The sequence below is a fragment of the Lynx canadensis genome, chromosome D1, assembly GCF_007474595.2.
Source record: "Lynx canadensis isolate LIC74 chromosome D1, mLynCan4.pri.v2, whole genome shotgun sequence".
In the NCBI taxonomy this organism is placed as follows: Eukaryota; Metazoa; Chordata; class Mammalia; order Carnivora; family Felidae; genus Lynx; species Lynx canadensis.
In genome coordinates, this window is record NC_044312.2 from 37,712,591 (window position 1) to 37,735,140 (window position 22,550).

Here is a 22,550-nt window from a genome sequence, read left to right on the forward strand (position 1 = left end):
AATGTGCACAGCTTGAATATATTTTGACACGGAGCAGGAGGTATGCAGACGCATCCCCACTGGGGCCTGAACAGAGATGCTCACAAGAGCAGAGGCTTGGAATGACTCGTGACGCTGTGCAGCACTGAGCGCTCAATTCCAAATGTGTGTGACAGTCGTGCTGGTGTTTCTCTTGGGTGCAAGACTAAGGCGCCATGGCTGGCGTGGTTCCTTGAGCATCGTTCACACGTGACTCAGCACTCTTCAGTTTACAGCAGTGAGACTACAGGTCAGGGGGTGGGTACTGCAGGGAGAGGCTGCCAGCAGGAAGACTTTACCTGTGAACATTTCTCATTATGAAACAGTCTGCTTTCAATAAAGTCACCAGATTGTACCAGGAGAAAAAGGGAGATTACGAGGATCCAAACGAATACGGGACCAAGTAGAGACGGAAACTGGGAGGAAATGAGGTGAAACACAAGGGAATGACACACTGGAAAAAGGGAATGAAAACCAGTCAAGAATGGAAACACCTGAAAAGCAGTTCTGGAAACCTCACTCATTCCTGCTGTCCAAGCGATGGGCTCCTAGGTATACGGACCTGGTTCTTCCATATTCCCATCTGCAAATGTGGCCATGGTTCCTTGTTTTCTATTAACACGGAAGTACCCTGAGACTTTGGAAGTCTTCAATAGCAGAATCAGGGCCAGAGAACAGTATTAAATAAATAAATAAATAAATAGGAAAAGAAATAGCTCAACTGGGCTGCCACTCAGATCTTCCCTATGCTGTGCAGAAGCAGAGCTAAATGGTGATTTTGGTTTTGTGGTTAAAGACAAGTAGTATGCAACTTCTTAAGTGGTTCATGGCTGTCCATGTTTTATCCTTCTAATTGAAACAGTATTTCCCGCTTTTCCCAGACTAGCAATTTTAAAGGCGGGGTCTCTAACCTTGGGTACAGCCTGGCCTCCACAGTGTTGCACTGTTTCCAAGATGACAGGGGCTCCAGAACAGATGGGCCAGGCTGAAGCCTGCAGGATCGGGCTCGGGCTCATGGGGCCGCCTTGGACACCAGAGAAGGAAAGGCCCAGGGCCGTTTCTGAGCCTTGATGGGTTCAGAATGAATTTAAAGTGGTTAATCAATAAAAACAAGATAGGTGGGAACGTGGGAACGTGTTGTTCTCTGGGGCTAACAATGGGAAGGGCAAGGCCGATTGCTGTGAATTCTAAACGATCAGACACTGTAAACTCTCTCACCCAGACCCCCACAGTTTATGCCACTGGCTTGATATCATTATTTACTAATGATCACAGTGATACTAACACTATACCACAAGTGGGCAATGCATCTCCTAAGTGCTCAATAAATACTTGTTCATTAGTTGGCTCAACAGATATTGTTGGGTACCTGTGACAAAAAAGGTGCTGGGTCCTGATACAAAGATGAGTGGGTTTCTGCCAGAACCTTCCGCGAGATTATAGTTTTGAAAGTGTTATGCCGATGATGAACGCATGACCCAAAATGCTTTTTTCTTTCATTTCTTTATTTTTTATGCTAAGGATTACGAATTTGATCTTTGGAAAAAGCCAGTAGAGAACTCAGAGGAAGTCATGGAAACGTGTATTTTGTGTTTTTTTTTTTTTTTTAACATGTCCCGATATTAAGAAAACCATACTGTTTCTCCAAGTGACTCTATTGATTATACTGTACGTGGACATAAGATGTTGAAAACCCAATCTAGCACATGCTCCAGATGCCAAAAAAAGTCAGTTTTCTTTCAGAAGAGCACTTTGCATGACGTTTCTTTTAAAAGTTACCCTAAGGAAAAAGAATATGTATGACTACAGATTACAGGAAAGCAGCTCCCACTTAGCTTTTAAGTTATGCAACTTCCTCACTGATGACTGAGAGAAAAATCAAGAGGCAGCAAATAATAAAGGGTAAGGCAGGAAGTGTGTGGTGACACGAGTCCCAGGAGGGCTCCCCGGGCTGGTGCCACTAAGGAAACAAATCTGTAAGGCAGTTAAAGTTTTCCTGCTTCTCACATAATCCCAAGCAGAACACAAGGCCGTGGTTTAAATGTGTAGGTTTCAAGGAGTACAGAGAAATTGAGAATTAAGCAAGTGAAATCGCTACCTTGCAGAACGAGTGAGACTCGCTCATCTGTCTCCAGACAGTGCTTTTCAGCACAAGTGCAGCTGGGAATTTGGAGTCTCTACCAGCTCTCCAGCGTGATTCTTCAGTCAGTTCACATAGGGCCTGATAAGAGATACTGGAGGGAGTGTGGATTCAAGAAAGATAACGTGATGAGGCTGATGATGATGATGATGATGATGGTGATGGTAATCACCCACCACCATTCAGTGTTTGCCAAGAGTTACCCATTATCTCATTCAATACAACAATACTAGGAGGTATTATTAACCCCGTTTTCTTGAGGGATAAAAATAATTAACTGAGGCTTAGCGGTTGTGTCTGTGAGACGTTACAAAGCCGAGAAGGGGCAGAACAGCATTTGAGACCAGCACGGAGACACCGGGACTCATGCTGTAAATCACAGCGCTTTGCTACCGCTATCTACATTTTTTTCCTCGGGGCATTTGTAAATGAAAGTTTGGTTAAAATGTTAAGCAGGACATGTGAAACGCCAAACGAGTGGAATAAATGATAAATGCTAGAGAGGTGGGTGGCGGAGGACTCATGTCTGAGGTTGTGTGAGAAGTCCTCTCAAACAAGGTAGAATTTACGTCTGGTGTCCGAAGAACCGGCAGTGCTTGGATTGAGAACTGAGGGTTACTTAGGAGCTGTTTGTAAGAGGTCCTATTTTATCATCTTCCTCATCTTGCCTGGCGCTAATGAACACTAAAGATATCAACAGAAGTAAATACATTGAGTGCCCACTATGTGAAGGGCATTATTTTTGTTGCTTTAAAGCTTTTAAACGTTCTTTAAAGGAGGGACTGGTTAATCTCCAGTGTCTAGATCCATGAGACCCCAAACCAGATGGCTCCATGGAGCCTCTGGGAATGGCCTGTGGAACAATCTCCACTTTTGCACATACCCATGAAAAGAATTGTCCCTTGGGGATTTTGCAGACCTGCAATCTGGAGATAATGTAATGCTGATCATAATTCAACTGCCCCCAGATACGGAATTGCCAGATTTAGCAAATACAAATACAGGAGGCCCAGTTAAATTTGAATTTCAGATAAACAACAAGTAATCTTTTAGTACAAGTATGTCCCAAGGTTTGAAGGGGATACACTTATACTAAAAAAAAGGTGTTTGTTGTTTATCAAAATTCAAATTTCATCAGGCCTCTATATTTTTCTGAAAACTGTATTCCGATAGAAACTGGGGGAAAAATTCTGAGATCTGAATTTATTTGGCATATGAAGATACTACTCTGACTGAAAACATCAAATCGGCTTTAAAAAAAAACAGGAAAGAAAAGAAAAAAGAACAAGCGTCATAGGGCTACACACCCCCATGAGATGTGTTCCCTATTAACATGAAACCAATGGAGCAAAAAAGAGTTGCATCACAAGATAATCTTGTGGAACCGATATAAAATCTGTTTTTATACCTGGCATATTCATTCAAGAAATCCTGCCCTTAAAATAATGGTCAGGGTTGACCCAAGTAACTCGTTTACTCTGCATCAAGAGAAAAATACATTTCAGGACATGTACCCTGAGGATAAAAAAGGACATGCTGAAAAGTGGATTTCCGAGTAATGCCCCCATTAAAGATGACAATTAAGTGGGGTTCGCTGAGGAGGCATATGCCTTCAGATTAAATTTTAAGAACGACGATCGTTTTTAAAGTTGGAGTCAAATATCAGCCTTTAAACCAAGTTAAAGTCAATGCTGCAGCTGCCTTCTGTCACTGACACTGCTGTGGAAAAATGCAGAAGGCAGACTGAAACATTTTTTTTTCTAGTGCAATTTCCAAAACAATCTGAAATTAATACAAACACACTAAATGCAGAAAGCAAATATATTTACCTATTTAACATCTATCTCGCGTGTAATTATTAAGTAAGATAAACTATTCTAAAGAGAAATAATGCACTTTGAGAGACTGGAAAGCATGAAAGGTAAAATGAAGTCTTGGAGACGGAGAGACTTTAAATCACGTTTAGACATAAATCCTTTCAGGTCACAATCCCATAGAGTACCAGCATCTGCTAAACCTAGATAGTTTATAATCGCTAAAATTGTTTTAATCTTCCTATGGAAGGCTTACCAAGGAAGTACTGAATTACACTGGGTTAATACCTCTAAGAATGAGCAGTCAAGAAATCGATGCATAAATTAATGCAGTGGCTACATAGTTAAGTCTCATGTTTGTAACATATCTGAAGCAGGCAGAGGTTATCAAAAGATATAGCACTCCATTAGGGTGACATGTTCTCAGCGCTGTAATCACCTGGAAAGTTGCCAGCCATTTTTCACCCTCGTCCACTCCTGCTATCGTCTCTGACCTGTCATATTCTTACCTTCAAGAAGAGAGGACGTAAAGGTTGGGTCTGTAAAATTGGAAGGGAACCATGGAAGCAGTGAGGGGAGATGCTGGAATACGTTGTCAGTGGATGGTGTTCTTTGGATCAAAGCATCAGCTTTAAATATGGCATCTCACAGAGCCTAACTACTAACTGTGCCCTGAGTGGGAACAGTGCAGGGCAGCACTTAGCGCCGCGTGACCTGTACCGTCAGCACCCTGGCATAACATCGTCGTGACGTACGATGGCTTAGTCTTTAGGTGGACAGTGCACTTGTGTTTGTAGAATACTGTAGTATGTGCAGAGAATGAACATTCTCACTCCCCTTCACTGGTTTTCCTGGGACCAAGGGAAGTATTTCAATGACATAGAGGTACGGACTGACAAATTGTAAAATAGCTAAGTGAATTCTCATATTTTAAGAGGAAGAGCAATATAACGTAATAAGCAATGAGTAAAGTGACTGTGTTGGGTGCATTCATGCATCTGTTTAAACAGGGTACTAGTCGGGCTCTTCATTCCACACCCCCACCAGCTTGCTCTCACATTCCCTGGTCTCCAGGCATACCTGCAATTCCCTGCACACTTCACTACATGGCCCCCTGTATGCCTGTTCACGTTTGCATATCTTCCCGTCCCTGCTGGGATTCCCCTCTGCCCTTTTGTCTCCCTGCTGAACGTCGGCTTATTCTTCAAAACTTAATTCAAAAATCACCTTCTGACCTCTGCTCCCCAGGATCACCTAGACTTGAGTGCCCCTCCACTGTGTCGCTTTAGCCTTTAGCCTTGTGTTCATACTCTGCAGGAGAAAGCACAGAACACTGGATTCCGGTGAGTTGTTTCTCTGCTTTCCTATCTCATTGAGACCAAGAACTGTGTCTTTTTCTGCTTTTTATTCTCATAATGGAATATGGTACAAGGCACACATGGATGATCAATAAACATTTGTTCAGCAAATGGGTAACTGGAATGTGCCGTTGGCCTGGACACTGTGGGGGTGGGGGAAGAGTTGAGACAAATACAGTGCCAGAGACATAGCCACGCACGGCATCTAAATTACAAAGCTCTGAACTTAATGCACCAGCAATAAATACCGTAATAGTTGAGAGCAGCGAGAGTCAAATTCGGCAGGAAGGTTTCGTGGAGAAGGTAAAATTCGCAGTGGGCTTTGACAGAGGCATTTAGATGGAATAAGGCAGTGGCCCCTCTTCCTGGTAGGTCCACTGGGGACATAGACCTTAGGACAGAGAAGTCGAGACAGACGACAAAGAGAAGGCCAAGAATGAGTGAAGGCTTCATGTTGAAAAGTAGGTTAAATTCTTCCCATTCTTCATTCTAGGCAACAGCGGGCTCTTCTTCCAGTATCTAGTTTTACACCTTCTTCCTCTGCCCTAGGAGGCATGCCTAAAAGGAATTCACAGACATTGTCTGTGGTGTTCTTGGGGACTGGATACACACGGATCTGCAAAGATGATGCTAAATATTTTTTTTTAGCAAATTGAGTATGTAACTCTGCCTCACTATATGCAGTACTTGTGTTAGCCTTGAACTTTCCTGTTCTTCTTTTATAATTTTATGAAATATTTCCCCGAGTCCCTTTTGTCCTAAAGCTCAAAGCTAGAAAGCATCCTCTTTGCCTTCGTGTGTTCTGAAACCCATGGCTTTTCAGTTTCTGGATTTGGAAATGCCGTTTGATTATGGAGGATAGAAGGTTCAAGGGTGAAGAGCAATGGGCTGAGTGGAGGGAGCAGCAGGCAGGAGCCGAGGCAGCCCAGGGCTGATGGTGCAGCTGGGCCATGTTCGGCAGCAGGTGTGGAGGCGGAAGTGTGGGGGGTGGGGAGCCGGGCATGTCCAGGTGGCAGCAAGGTTCAGTGGGCCAGTCAGTGAACTGCTCACTGAGACAGTCTGCTTCCACCTTTCTGCACCACGCCGAAAAGGCCACTGACCATTTCCTCCCTCAGATTTCCTCATCCCCGAAGACAGAATAACAATGTGTATTCACCAGAGGAATCACTGACCAGTGGCTCATTTAGGAACAGCTAATAGAGGTGGTAGTAAATACCTTTGAAAACAAGAAACAAAGCACACAAGTAAAAACAACAGGAAGTGGAAGAGAGAGCACTCTGTGACCCGAAATGTTCTGTGTCATATGCTGCTATCATGAGGCTATAAGGCTTCAGGAAGACGTGTTGCTTAGGAGGATGGTAATGCTGAGGACCCAAGAACTGTGAACCCAGTATCCTGTTCCAGCATCTTAAGGAGCCCGTGCCCCTCCTAGAGCATTTATTTCTGCACTTGAATTGCCCCATCCTCAGCCCATCCCCTTTTCAACTTTGTACAGACATACGTGGCGAATCATTTTGCTACACAAATGACTCATGATTTCATGAGCTACAAGCAGCAGGTCCTGGGGCAGCTTTTCTTAGCTCCTAGGAGAGAAAAGAGGCACATGGAGGCATGTCTCTTATAGGCTAGGTCTTTCTGATTGGTGAAGCAAAGGCAATGAGGGAACAGCGAGACCCAAGCTCGATTATCCAAGATTCTCTAGAGAAGGAAACCCGTACCTGACTTCAAAAGGCACACAATTCTTTGAAAATCTTCAGCCTCTACTTCTAAACTGGACCTGAGTTCAAAATCTCAGTTATCCTGAAAGGTTAAAGCATATTTATTTGGGTCATTTCTGTGCACATGGATGCAATTAACTTAAAGAGCTGGGATGCCTGGGTGGCTCGGTCAATTAAGCGTCTGATTTTGGCTCAGGTCATGATCTCACCATTCGTGAGTTCGAGCCCTGCGTTGGGCTCTGTGCTGACAGCTCGAAGCCTGGAGCCTACTTTGGATTCTATGTCTCCCTCCCTCTCTGCCCCTCCCCTGCTTGAGCTCTGTCTCTGTGTGTGTGTCTCTCTCAAACATAAATAAACACTTAAAAATTAAAAAAAAAAAGAATTTAAGGAGGAAGAGGCAACTTTCTGTAGTTTTTAGCATGCATCAGCTATTTGACAGCTACTAAAATATAGCCGCCTTTAGAGGGTAGCGTGGGTAGCCAACCACTGCTATTCAAGACAGAAATTTCGGCCAAGGATCTAGAAGCAAGTGTACAGTGTGTTCCCCATGACTGTGAGCATTTCTCATCTGGAAGATAGCTGCATCAACAATTCCTGGAGTTTTCTTGGTTATTTAAACCTTCTGCCTTGGAACTGAGTTCATGGCTTACCAACATTCACAACTGCGTCCTATTTTGGTGTATGCTTTCACAGAAAGAATCGGAACCCATAGAGGAAAATGAGAGCTAATGTTTCCAGAGGGTGTAACATCCCTTATCACATTTAATCCTCCTGAGAACCCAAAAAGTTAGTGCTCTTTTTTCCTTTTCACAGACTTTTTCAAAACTGAAGCTCAGAAAAGTTCGGTAGCTTGTCTAGGATCTAGACACCTAGAAATGGGGGTGCTGGAATTAAAACCCATAATTTCTGGACTCGGAAACCTGTGTTTCATCCACAACATCAGTTTACCAGAATAACTTGGGCATGGCCTTAAAAGACCTAGGCAGGAAATGCGCCTTAAAAAGGATTCATTTTTTATTATTCAGTTATTAGTCTGCTTATGTACTATGCTACAGAGAAATTCTGAGCATCAATAGTAAATCAAATGAAGGAGAAATACCTTCACTGTGTATACACGTATATATACACACTCTATACGTATGTATATATTTTTTAAATTGTCTCTTTGTTTCAAGGCTAGGAATGCAAATAATTAGAATTTGCTGTTGGGCGTTTGTGTCCACTTTAACCTGATCTATTTTGTCTAATGTTTCTTTGCAAAGCTCTCGAGTGCATTGTTCGCCTATCTGATCCTGTCGTCTAGAGACCGCAAAGTATTTCACATCTTACCCGGGGAACCGATCACTTTTAAGGAAGGGAGAGCATTCTTTACTGACATTTCCTAATTTAAATCCATTGAATGTTGTTTCAACTGCCATTTTAAGGGCAAAGAAAAAGCAATGCATCTGTAAAGAGCTCTGTCACTTTTCTCCATGTGATGACTAATAGTGGGGAACTTAAAACCTTATCCTTGGTATCTTTTGGAGTCCAGACAATTCAACTCTCTCTTGGGATGAGTAAATATCAGCCTGTTCCCAGGAAGATTAACTAGTAAGATGATGGAGGAAAAGCTGCTTCTTTTTAGAGAGCTATACTTAAACTGCCATCTATACTTCTTAAGACAGAATCTCAGATGATTCATTTCCATGGTGCTGTAATTTCTAGAAAGGAAAGATATTTTATACAGTTTTAAGAGTAACAGTAGTTTCTTTCCAAGATGTTAATTTTGGTCTCAGAGTTAAGGTTTGTTAATGTAATATATTCAATGACCTTTAAAAGGCCCTAAAGGGGAGAAGAATTAGTAGACTTTTGTTTTAGGACACCCCATTTCTGGCACATACTTACTTGTAGGCAGATCCTCAATTACTTTGCCTGTTGTGGAGACGGTAACTCCTAAGCAGCTTTCTTCATAGCTTCACATATAAAGGGGGAAAAATGAAGAATATTTAAGTCCTTTGAAAGTTCTGAGAGTCCCAATGGGAAACAGAGCGTGAGTTTGATGGATAGAAAAGCCCAAATTTGAAATTTAGCTTGGCTACTTACCACCTGTCTGGACAAATCTCCTAAATACTCGGTATCTTGGCTACCTCATCTGTCAAATGGGCGCAAATTCGTTTCCACCACCTAGGATGGTTGTGAGGACCAAAGGGACCACTCCCTCTAATTATAACATAAAGAAACTGAGGCACCCCCGCTGGTAGTGACTTACCCAAGTTCATCCATCAACAAAGACTTACTGAGGTATACCAGTGTGCTTGCAGGGGGTTCCAGAGCTACTGTTTAAATTACCACACTGCCTCAATTCTTAGGGACACTTTCTCAAAATTGAGAGCTCTTTTTCCTCCTTTATTTCAGCAGGCATGGTCATATTGCTGACTCTTTCTTGTTTATGGGCTGATGACTCATTTATGAGTTATCTAAGCCCCTTGTTCCTTCTCTCTTCCCCTCTTCTGCCATCTCTATCATGGGAACGTTCTCATTCTGCTAGCACTTCTGGAGATTGTGAAAGAGCGGTGAACGACAGTGAGTTAACTCCTTGGTAGCAGCCTTGTCTCTCAAGACAACGGCAGGCTCTGCTTCCTGGGAAGTCTTCTGGCTCCTTCCAGGTCGCCACTTCTGGCTCCTTCCAGATCATTCTGCTCTGCTTGCTCCTTCTTTGCTTGATTCTCTTCTCCCACTAAATCCTTAAATGTTAGTGTTCCTTGGGGATCTGCCCTTGGTCTTCTCTCTTCCTTCTTCTTGCTCTCCCTATGGGTGATCAGATACGAGCTCGTGTCCTCGGTTACATCTATCTGATATTGACTTCTAAATCCATGTTCTTTCCCATCAGCACTCTCTTTTAGCTGCCATATCCAGGCACCCCTTGAACGTCTCTGAACATCCTTGCTAGTCCCCCCCTGTTCTATCTGTCTCTGTCTGTCTGTCTCTCTCACACACGCGCACATACACACACACACACGCACACATATACACTATTTTCTTCTGTCTGTTGGATGTTATTCTCAACCCCTAGCACATGCTCCATATCCATCTAGCATCCAAGTCATCTTTGTTTTATCTTGGGATTTGTCTTGAGTCTGGATCCCTTTCTCATCTCTAATGTAGATGTCTTAGTTCAGCCCTCATCTTTTTTCTTCCTGTGTCATCATGATACCCTTCTAAGTTCCTCTGTGGCCTCATTCTCTCTGTTCTACCTAATTTGCATTCTGTATTCTGCAAAAGATAATTTCAAAACCAAAATTTATCTTTGTTGATCTTCTGTTAGACATATTTTGCTAGATCTTCATTGCCTACAGAAGAGAGAGAGAGAGAGAGAGAGAGAGAGAGTTTCCTGGATTAGAACTCCAACCTCTTTCCATCCTCTCCATGAGGTACCCTGGGGGCCACTGTGTTCCATTCACAATAATTAACTTGCCCTATTTCCCCGTGCGTTTGCCCTATAAGAGCTATGTGATTTCCATCTCAAAGCCCCTGCTGTACCTCTCCTTTTCCCCTTTCTTAGGACTTGCCCTTAAGTCCTGGAAAGTTAGGACTAAATACAGAACAAACTAGAGGTTGCAAGATGGGAAGTGGGTGCGGTGATGAGCTAAATGGGTGATGGGCATGAAGGAGGGCACTTGTTGGGTGAGCACTGGGTGTTATATGTAAGTGATGAATCAGTGGGTTCTACTTCTGGAAGCAATACTACACTGTATGTCAACTAACTTGAATTTAAATTAATTAATTAAATAAAATTAATTAATTTAATTTAAAAAAGAAAGTCTTTTTAGATTTCTAATCCCTCTTCTCTGCATTCATGGCCCTTTATTGATAACTTTATATTATCAAATCTTTTTCTCTGTCGCTCCCCAACAAGACTTGGAGCTCGTCAGATTGGATCACAATGTTTTAAAGACCCCAACACATTGGATGATCCTTTATGCACAGAAGGACTTTAGTATTTGTTGAATGAATGCACTTGTGACTGTTATTAAGACCAGAGGAGTATTATTTATTATTCTATTTTCACAGTGAAATATTTAACTATTGATAATCATTACTAAATAACTCACTTAGCACCCCACAAACTAATTAACAAAAAGAGCCTTTGTAAATGGTCTTGGTATCACATCAAGATGTTAACAGTTTAGAATTAGGATTTCCTAAATATTTGGGGACCAGTATGACTTTGAGCCACTTTCAGGCCTCCCTAAAGTTTATTTGACTTTAATTCACTTAAATTGTCTTAAAAAGGAATCATTATACATAAGCTAATCTGACTCCAAATTTCTATCTACAAAGATAGATGATTATAAAGCTAGATATATTCCAGTCAATAGATAGAATGATGTCAGCATCGGGGCGCCTGGGTGGCGCAGTCGGTTAAGCGTCCGACTTCAGCCAGGTCACGATCTCGCGGTCCGGGAGTTCGAGCCCCGCGTCAGGCTCTGGGCTGATGGCTCAGAGCCTGGAGCCTGTTTCTGATTCTGTGTCTCCCTCTCTCTCTGCCCCTCCCCCGTTCATGCTCTGTCTTTCTCTGTCCCAAAAAAATAAAAACGTTGAAAAAAAAAAAAAAAGAATGAAGTCAGCATCATGGGCAGTTTGAGGAAGTAGGGCATATATGATGCTTTAGAAAAGGCAGAGACAAAAGAATTTCTAAACTCAATGAAACCAATTGTATTTACATATTGCTATAGTGTAAAACAGTATCAGAAGTTGATCGATACATCCATGTGTTGGTGTTATAAAAGTATCATAGTATGTATTTAATTGTCTAACACGATGCCCAGAGATAAGAAAACAATAATAACAATTATACAGGCCTACCTTGTTTGATCGTGCTTCACCTGGAATGCATGTCTTTGCAAATCGAAGGTTTGTGGCAACCCTGCTTGGAGCAAGTCTGTTGGTGCCACTTCTCCAACAGCATTTGCTAACTTCATGTCCCTGTGTCATGTTTTGTTAATTCTCACAAGATTTCAAACTTTTTCATTATTATTATATTTGTTATGGTGATCTGGGACCAGTGACTACAACTGCCTGAAAGCTCAGGTGATGATTAGCATTTTTAAACAATAAATTATTTTTAAGTTAAAGTGTGTACATTTTTTAGACACAGTGCTATTGCACACTTAGTAGACTACAGTACAGTATAAAGATAACTTTTATACGCACTGGGAAACTAAAAATTTCATTTGAGTTGCTTGATTGTGATGCTCATTTTATTGCAGTGGTAAGGAACCAAACCTGCAATATCTCCAAGGTATGCCTGTACTAACATTATCGGGTGCTTCTTGTATGCTGTGCTAAGTACTTCACACACATCACTTAGTCCTCCTGATATCTCTTTGATGCAGTTCTTATTATCACTCTTGTTTAAATATGAGTAAAATGAGTCTTAGAAAGGTTGAGCAACGTGTAGGAGGGCACAACAAACAATAGCCCTGGTCGTCTGGTTAAATGGATAAATGCCTTTTAATCATCTTGATGTTATACTAATTAGTAGGTAATTTGATAAACCATTTGATAAATTTGTATAAACTGTGTTTTGACACATCTAAAATGCTACGGTATCATTATCATTATTGAGAAGAACGGAGAAAATTCATTGAGAATTATCCAAGTGAGGTATAGTTAACAGTTACTTAGGTATAGTTAACCATGGGTTGTCTAATTGCATCCTTTTACTTTGCTTTGAAGTCTGCTTTTCTATCAAAGTCTTGAACACGTACTATAAAATGGACCTAGACCTCTTTCTTGGACAGAAATGTAAGAAAAGCTGTTTCTTTAAAATTGGACAATTACCAGGAATGACCACTAATATATTTTTAAAGCATAGTGTGAGATTTTGAGGTCTGTTACTTGATGTGGGAAATTGTTTCCTGCTGGAGGGTAAGGAAAAAAAAAAATTGATAGTGAGTTCTGTGGGCAGTGTTCAAGCATAAATGTATTCAAAATAATTACAATTAAAAGAGCCTGCAGATTTTATAATGCCTTTTCCCAGGCTAATTATCTTCAGAATATCTGCCCATCATGGTATATTACAGGCTGCCAATAAAGAATGCCAATTTTTTCTTGACATTTGACACCCAGAGTTCAATTTATGAATAGTAGGTAAAGATGGAACTGCCTTAATTATAAGATTTGTGGGACATGGGAAAAAATTCCCTTGTCCCAGAAGACTTTGACCCTGACAACAACAACAACAACAACAACAACAACAACAACAACAAAGCTGTAGGTTTTAAAGAACTTCAGGTCTTTGGTTGCTCACTATTAACAAGTAAGTATCTTTGGGAGAGGTGACCAATTTGTCTTTGCCACACCCCTAAGTAATCAAATGGGCAGCTATCAAAATGCAGATTCCCAGGCATACTCACAAAGATTCTAATTTGATGGGTCTGGGATGAGACCCAGGAATCTGCATTTTTAACAAGCACTTTGATAATTCTAATTTAGATGGTCTTCTGGACCATCTTTGAAAAACAACCTTGACTTAATGGATAATTGACACGCTAGTTGTCAACAAACTGGTGATACAGAGGCAACAATGAAAAAGACAACAGGAGAAGTTACCAAACTCAAACTTCATCATTTAAAATATCATCTTGACCGAGGCCTGCCTTGATTCTCAGGTTTATCTACACTTTGTTACTTCAAGTATCAACTAGTGAAATACACAAAACACAAACTCCTTAAGTGACTGAAAAAACTCAAGAGAAGGGGGAAAAATGACTTTTGTTTGTTTCCAAATGGCTCTTTTTAATAGCCCCAGACATCAGTACTGAAATGCTAAAATTTTAGAGCAGAATGTACAAAACGTTCTTGAATTATATTTCATTCTTGGGTGCCAGGCACACTGAGTTTGTATCCCAAAACACTGACATAATAAAAAGCAGGTGCTCTGTCAAGTTTGTTTCATAATTGGGAAACTAAGAGTTGATGTATTTTGCAAAAGATGTTGACAAAATAATCCCAGAGAATACATCCAGGGCCCTTACTATACATCGAATGAGATGCACATTGGAGTAGGGAAGTCTAATATAGTAGACAACACATTAGGCTAATAATGCTTGTTATGATTTTTGGGAAATAAATCTTTTTTTTTTTAATCACCTCAGTAAAAATGTGGCCAGTTGTTAAGAGGAGCTTGTTCCATAAGATGGAGACTTTGAGTTTGGAAGCTCAGAAAAAACCTTGCAAGTGTGCTAATATGGAGAAAACAGGAAGACAACTTCCTCTCTGAGCATACACCATTTCCTGGGGAGGAAGTGGGGCTTTAAAAAAAAAGTTCTTTGTTGCCTCTGTAACAGAGAGGCATCTATTTAGTGATGACTATATATGCTTATACAACCAGGACATCAACTTTAAAAAAATAAGAAAATCCTGAAAGTAACTTCTCTATTCGATAATGGCAAGGTTCAAAGTCCTTGGATCAGTTGGTGTGGAATTTGTTGTATTTTACGGTCATCATTAATTTATTTACAACCAAGCACATAGGGCCTGGACAGTTTTTAAGGGTCAGCAGTTAAGCACCACATAGTAAAGCGGAGTTCAGGACTGCTCTTCTGTTAAATACAGCGGCGTATCCTGAGGCAGCCAAACCACCCAGCAGGCAGAGCAGCAGAGGAGATCGGTATTGCCTGGCAAGCCAGGACCCGCCCTCACCCAAGGCCACCTCTGTGTGACTGCATATAAAGGGGCAGCCCCCGGCAGTGAGGTAGATGGCACAATCTATGATCAGTTTAGTATATGCGATACCTATTGGCTGAATCTTGTTTATAGCCAACTTCATTTAAGGATGAAACAATATCATGAAGGTGACCACAACTTACTAACCAATTTGGGGAGCTGGGAGCATAAGCCAAGAACCACTAGAACCAAGAGTCCCTGAGTCTAAGAGAGTACCATACATTGACTTTAAATAGTAACTTTAACATTATATTGAAGTTTTGGATGGAATTTGCCCAGTAACCTTTAAGGGGCTGAAAAGTTGGGCCAGCATATAATTGAAATAGTCCTTTGCAGCACAGCCTTACACAGCAAAAAGAGAAATGCTTAGAGCACCTCAAAGCCATAGATTTCCAGATTACAACAGAGAAATCTAACTGGTACAGTTACAGGAAAACAAGTCCCTTTATTGAGAGCAGAGTAAATCTCTTTCATGAAAACAAAAGGGGAAACAGATTTAACATCTTTCCTTAAGTTACCTTGAAAGAATGTTATGGTTCAGATTTACCGTGTTTTTTCAGGAGGTTGGATGATATCTTTGCCTGCCCTTTTTTTTTTTATCCTCATAACACTTCATGGTCTATATAATTTTTGTCTTTCATTCACCGAAGTTAGGATTTTAAGAAGATCTCTTTAAAACCATATGTTTTTCCAGTGTTCCTTTTTATACCTCCATTATTTCCAGAAACGTCTGAAGTAGTTGATAAACAGTATTATGGAGTAGCAGAGTTGCTCCCAAATCCACAGCCAAGGCAGTCTTTACTTTGCATAGTAGTTGACTATATTTGCGTGTGGTGTTTGCAGATAAGAAGAGAAGAAGAAAACATCTACATTCTTTTACTCTCTGTCTACAGAGGACACTATGATATGCATTACCTGATAACTCTTGGCCTTCTGGCAATTTCAGCAAAATTATTTACTTTTCTCTTATATTGATACTCATCAGTCACTGCAATTATCCATTTTGCCTGAAATAAGCTTTTAATGACATATAAGCTATGCTCACAAACCATTTTGAAAATATTAAGGAAAAGATTAAGTGATAAAAACCTTTATAGCTTAACCTGCTCAATAATGAATATTAGTTCCATCAAAACACAAATGAAAGCAGGTATTTAGAACCATAAAGTTCATACAAGGTACTTAATTGCCAAAGGTATCAATTTTTCTTTAGGTGCATAAGAAAACCTTATTTCTTCTTAAATGTGTAAAAGTCTTCTGCTGTGGGTTTACATGGAAAACCGTGAACAAAACACGTGAAGGATCAAAAACAAAATGCAGCTTTATTTTCTTCTAGGGATCAAGACCTCAGTGTTCGGCTGTTTGGGGTTCTCATGGCAAGATGACTTCTCCCCATCAGCCTGTAAATTAGAAAAGTAGAATACAGCCTCTCAGGGGCAGTGACATTTGGGCTATTATGAGGCGTCATCCAGCTTTCCAAGGAAATTCAGCCTGTGAGCCATACCACGTGTCACAGACTCTAGTCTAGGCAACATGAATCATTGACTTTTACTCGTTACCATGTCTTCACCAGCCTGGTCCTTGGACATAGAGTGTAGGTCAATAAAAATTGGTAACACTGAATTAGACTGAGCTTGAGCCTCCTGAAGGGAGTGACCATGTCTTATTTATATTTGTATCCCAAATTCAGTGCCTGAAATATACTAGACATTAGACCCTATATGTATGTTTAATGATGAAACAGCTATGGAGTATGTACAATATACCAAGCATTCTGTGAAGGCCATGAGGATGGTCCCTGAGAGTTCACACAGTCATGTAGAAGTGAGTGAATGAAATATATTGGTGGCCTGTTGTATTAAAGTACAGTTGACCCTTGAATAGCACAAGGGTTAAGGACACTGACACTCCACACAGTTGAAATTCATATACAATTTTTGACTCCCTCCCAAGCTTAACTACTTATGGCCCACTGTTAACTAGAATACTGATTGATGGGGTGCCCGGATGGCTCAGTTGGTTAAGCATCTGACTTTGGCTTAGGTCATGGTCTCATGGTTTGTGAGTTCGAGCCCTGCATCAGGCCCTCTATTGTCAGCATGGAACCCACTTGGGATCCTCTGTCCCCCTCTCCCTCTGCCCCTCTCCTGCTCGTGCTCTCCTTCTCAAAAATAAGTAAATGTTAAAAAAAAAATACTGACTGATAACATAAACAGTTGATTGACACAGCTTTGTATATGTATTATATACTATATTTTCACAATAAACTGGAGAAAAGAAAATATTATTAAGAAAATCATAAGGGAGAGAAATACATTTATAGTACTTTTCTGTACTTATAAAAAAAAAGTCTACATATAAGTGGACACTCACAGTTCAAATTTGTGTAGCTCAAGGGTTGACTACTCTGAGTATTCTGAATAATCGTTACTAACAAAACAATAAATGGCAACAATTAGGTCACTACAGTAATTGCTCAAAGAACAATTCACAGATTGGAGCATTCAATTATGTGGCAACCATATGGTTATGCATTTCACCATGTTGACATCATACTGTAAAATTCACACATTATATAAAAAGAAATCACACCAGGAAAGTACAGGCTACCACAAATAGTAGAGTGAAAAACACATTACTGAAGTTTACTGCTTAGTAACAGATTTAAGGATTTGAGCTTCTGATTCTTAAGAATTTAATTGATGCCAATTTTGAGAGGCCCGCTAATCAATGCAAGAAAATGAAGGATAAAAAGAAATGAAATATAGTAGATCCATGATGAGACAGGGAAAGAAACTGATTCAATTTAGGTGCATCTGACATTACCTCTAACATGTAAAGCCTCCAAGGCCCACCATGGCAGGGAGCCAGGAGACCTGGGTCCTTGTTGCCTCCCTGCTACTAACCAGTTGTATGAACTTGAGCACATTTCCTCTCCTAACATGAAGGCACTGAACTATTTCCGATGTGAGTTGTGGTTAAAACAACAACAATAACAACAAAACACATCTAGGGTCTTTGCTGAGACCTCTTAATACATATGCTTGTATCGTTATAAACATATCAGTAGAATTATAGGCCCATAATTCAGTGACCTCTTTATTATCCTGAATACAATTAACTTGATAGTACAGGTAAGACTGTGTCAGTAATTCCTTAATAATGTTCCTTTCCAAAAGATACTCCTCAATCTCCTTTGTTTTCACATTTTCTCATAGTTCTGTTACAGAACTTGCCTGGGGCAATAATGTATTTTACTTAGTGTGTTTGTATGTCTCTTGTCCACACTAGACTCTGAGTTCCCTGAGGGCAAACACCATGACTTCTCTTTTAGAGTCCTTGCATTGGGGCGCCTGGGTGGCGCAGTCAGTTAAGCGTCCGACTTCAGCCAGGTCACGATCTCGCGGTCCGTGAGTTCGAGCCCCGCGTCAGGCTCTGGGCTGATGGCTCAGAGCCTGGAGCCTGTTTCCGATTCTGTGTCTCCCTCTCTCTCTGCCCCTCCCCCGTTCATGCACTGTCTCTCTCTGTCCCAAAAATAAATAAACGTTAAAAAAAAAAAAATTAAAAAAAAAAAATAGAGTCCTTGCATAGTATGGGGATTGGCACATAGTAGGAGCTCAATAAATGTTGAATGAACATTTAATCAGCTTAGTTGGGCAATAGCACATTTTGTGTATGTGTCAGATAGTTTCCGTTTGCCCCTGTGGATACATCTCTACCCTTTTCCATCCTGCTCTTGCCAGAAAGTTTTTGCTTCTTACAAAACAGCCTGCTCTTCAGGACTCTCTCCTCCTTGCTTCCAGAAGCCTCTTCCTCCTCTAGTCTTTTAGGCCACGGATGGTGACCGTGTCTCTACTATTCACCCTAGGTTCCTGCTTTATCCCTTGGGATTCCCTACACCCTACTTACACTTGGATGATTAATCCTTAACCCTTCCACAAATTATCCTAATTGGAGTGAACCACCTATTTCCTGTCAAGACCCTCACGAATACAATAGATAAGAAAGGAGGAAGATTTCAGTTTAAAATGTGTTTTTGTACTCATTATTAAGAATGACCACACTGAATTTTTTGGTAAACACTTCAATAAATAGATCCTAGTATGGGCTAAGTATTTTTATACATGGTTGACCCTCCTTGATTCACTCATTCCTAAGTATGATGTTATAGATTCATTTCAGTATCAATACCACAAACACAGTTTGCATTTGAGTAAACATAATTGCTTCTGTTTACATTTGGCCATTGATGTTGAAATGTATTTCTCTGTGACTTGTGACCTCTTGTACTGGAATATAGTGTGTCAGGAGAAAGAAGGCCATCTTTTTTTAGCTAGCAGTCTTATGGCTGACTGATATCCGAAAAAAAATTTTGTATATCCATAAATTATGAATATGGCCTAATGAGTGTAGAGCCAGATCTAACAACGCCTTGCACATTTTTAGGTCCAATGTGATAGGACTTGTTACATTCTTTTCTAGCAGCAGCAATTCTTAAGGAAGTATGTAACCGGTTGATTAAGTATATTCATGGTGAAATAATTTAAAGAACCGTTAAAATTTCCATCCTTTAGAGAGTGTTAAACATATTAGTTCGGGCAATGGTCCAAATGTGCCATGTCTTTATAACTGATGTGTAAACACCATCAAGTCAGAGACTTTCTATTTGTGTTCTGTTGAGCCTGGCATCTAGTAAGTGTTCAATAAATATTTGTTGATTAAATTAATATATTAGAATCTGGCTATATTATTGTAGTCTTTTGTGTTCTTGACTATATTGTCATTTATATATGATTAAAAAATATAATTTAAGTTTATATTTTCAACAGATATTTATTGCATTCTTACCTTGGCCAAAGCATTGTGTTTGGTGTTTCCTTTGGGAACTCACATTCTATGGGTGAAAAGTACCCTCTTGAGCACATTAGTCATTGGTGGATTCCATCTCAAATGGCTTCTCTTTTGCATCAAAATATTTTTGCTCAAAAGAAGCTTTTACCTCCACTCTCCCGATCTCTGATTCTTGCCAGCTTTACAGAAATATATTGAAGCAATTAGCACTTCCCTAAAGAGAGTCTGGTTCTATTCTGAGATTCCATGGCTGGTGACCATGTTGTGCCTTTTCATGTGTACTTGATTACTCCAATAAAACTACTGGAATGCTATTCCCTCTTGCATGATTTTTTTTCCATCTCATCCACAGTGGGGAAGACAGAATCTTTCTTTTTGTCTATGATTCGCAATGAGTCCATGGTTCCAGTAAAGACTTCCCCAAGTCCTTTTATTAGGTTTTCATGTGACTCCAGTTGAACTATATAGGCTTTTATCTTCGTAGACATTTTTATTTATTCACAAACACTTTTTACTTATTTGACTACAGGTAGGTCCTTGATGTGAGTCATTCTTATGGAATAATCCTAGGGAACCCAGAACTTGGAACATATTGAATAAAACTCCAAACCTACGGTAACCGTTCCTTATTCTAAATAGACTTTTAAAGGATGCGAAGTTTATGAGGGAATTGCACATGGCAGGATACTATTATAATTTGGGAACTCATATTCCCTTCAGGCGATTAAACCTTTTACTTCTCTTCCTCCCGTTCCACCATCCTCCTACTCTTTCTTTCCCTCCCTCTTTTTTTTTTTGAATACCCAGAGATCTACCTCCCTTTTCAAAGATTCACATTTACATGGTAGAGAGAAATGCTCTATAGATCCATCAAATAGGTGCAAGTAAATATTCTAAGTAGTTATATACAAGGAAGTATGTATCTTTTGCTCTGAAGAATTCAGCATGAAAATTATTATTTACAAAGTATTTTCAAATTTCATGCCATAAATGAACGAGGACTTTATTTTCTTTTTTTAATTAAGAAAAAAAAAAAAAACAGAGACAAGAAAACCCAGCCATGTGTTTTTGAAAGAGGTAAGTCATTGTAATCATATGAAACATTGCTTCCAAATCATAAAACCAAAAAGTTCAGAAGTAATGTTTACCATCTTGGTTGTTTTTGTCACGTGGAATTGTCTTTCCTATTTTGTTTCCTCCTTTGTTACCTCTTCTCTCATGTCATGTCAGTTATGGTGCCACTGGTCTCTGATTGCTTTGTATACTGTTGGTTTATCTCTTGAAATATCCATTTTCACCCCCACCCTTAATGCCATTTCAACATCTCTTTACCCTCATACCCCCACCCTACTCCACACCCCCACACTTTGCACTACTGCAGATGTGAACTTGTCCAGAAGTTCCTAAAATGTCAGCAGGAAGAAGTGACAGTGTGAGGCATAACCGTGGCCTGAAGGAAATAATAAATTGCAGGAGTATTGTTGTAAGGAACATACTAACTTAGGACATCTTTCTCTGATGAAATCTGTCAGGCTCTTAGTTTTCCAAATGTGGGAACTTTTGTGCTTGTTTTCCTCTTAGACACAGGATAATTCCCAAGAGAGATTCCATTCATTCCTCATAGAGAAACAGAAGAGAAAGAATGAAGTTGAGCTAGTAGCTTGTTAGGAGAATTGTATTTATTCTGAGATCTGATTCAAGAATTAGACTTGTCCTGTCAGCGAGTCCCAGCTAGAACATATCCATTTCACATCTGGACCATGTAGAGCTCAGGCATGGGTTCTCCTGACCAGGGGTGTTACAGTTACTCTGAACACTAAGTGGGCTAATGAGTGTATACATAGAGACTAAATATGGGCAAAGGCAGTAATTGGGGTCATGTTTACATATTTCTTGTGACTAATCTTTTCATCTGTTTGAACTAAGTTTCCTATTACCATCCAGTAGGTAATGGTAATATAAGTGAATTCATCACACACGTGTAAAGTACTATTATTTTTCTTTCTTAATTTACCCAAATGGATTTTGGCCCCCATCCTCCCTCTTTATCCTTCAAGAGATAGTTTTCAATAAAGTTTTTCTTGATGCTAAAAAGTTATTCTCTTCTGGATGGAACTAGAAACTGAACACTGCTTAATGAAATGGTTAGTCTTCATTTTGGCATTAGTCCAAACTGATGAGACATACAGGGACTTTTGCATTCATCTTTTTATTCATCTTTTATAGAAAATGTGGAGACTTCTGGGTGGGTTTGGCTTCCTGCCAATTAATGTTGCCACTGTTTTGCCGTGATGCATATTCACATGAGTCAACAGAAACTTTTTTGACTAAGCAGAGTTAGATTTAGCAAGACTGCATGCATCAGGGGACTGGATGGGGGAGGGGGGGCAGATCTAGAATAAGAGGGGCAGTGAGGCCTCAGACAGAAGCACTGACAAATAGGTTCCCAACACAATGGAGTCATCACAGCCCCACACATCTCCTCAGAACAAGCTCTACATGACAGACAAAGAAGTGCTCAGTTTGTCATGACTTGCTCATAGACTCACAGCCCCAGAAGAATGTGGTACCTAAATCTTAGAGAGGATACAGCCTCTTTGAGGAATGGGGCCCCAGCCCAATGCCTTATGTCTCACTTCATCCATCCTTGAAACCAGCCTTGCTACAAAGATCCCTGGTGATTTTTCACATATCATTTCAGTGAAGGAGGCACATATATGACTTAATGGCAGACCAAGGGGGAAAAGGCTAGGAAGCATTTCATAGTGTGGTATGGTAGGGGTAGCAAATTCTTAGGCTGCATTAATAGAAATAAATTCCCTGAAATAAACAGTGTGTATCAGTCCGACTTAGTTTGGTCATGAGGGACAGAAAATGCAAAATAACAGTTAAACAACATACATGTTTATTTCTCTCTCTCATAAAAGAAGTTCCAACAAAT

The 22,550-nt window shown here is 40.2% G+C and overlaps 1 protein-coding gene and 1 long non-coding RNA gene across 3 annotated transcripts in view; one reads left to right on the forward strand and one right to left on the reverse strand.

Annotated features, from left to right (window-relative positions):
• MAML2 (mastermind like transcriptional coactivator 2) overlaps positions 1-22,550 on the forward strand; it is a 348,182-nt gene that overhangs the window by 115,600 nt on the left and 210,032 nt on the right. The window lies entirely within an intron of this gene.
• LOC116738353 lies at positions 1,406-2,204 on the reverse strand. Its single transcript, XR_004344213.1, has 2 exons — positions 2,117-2,204; positions 1,406-1,798 (listed from the first exon to the last, which is right to left on the reverse strand). It is a non-coding gene; the product is annotated as an uncharacterized LOC116738353 (long non-coding RNA).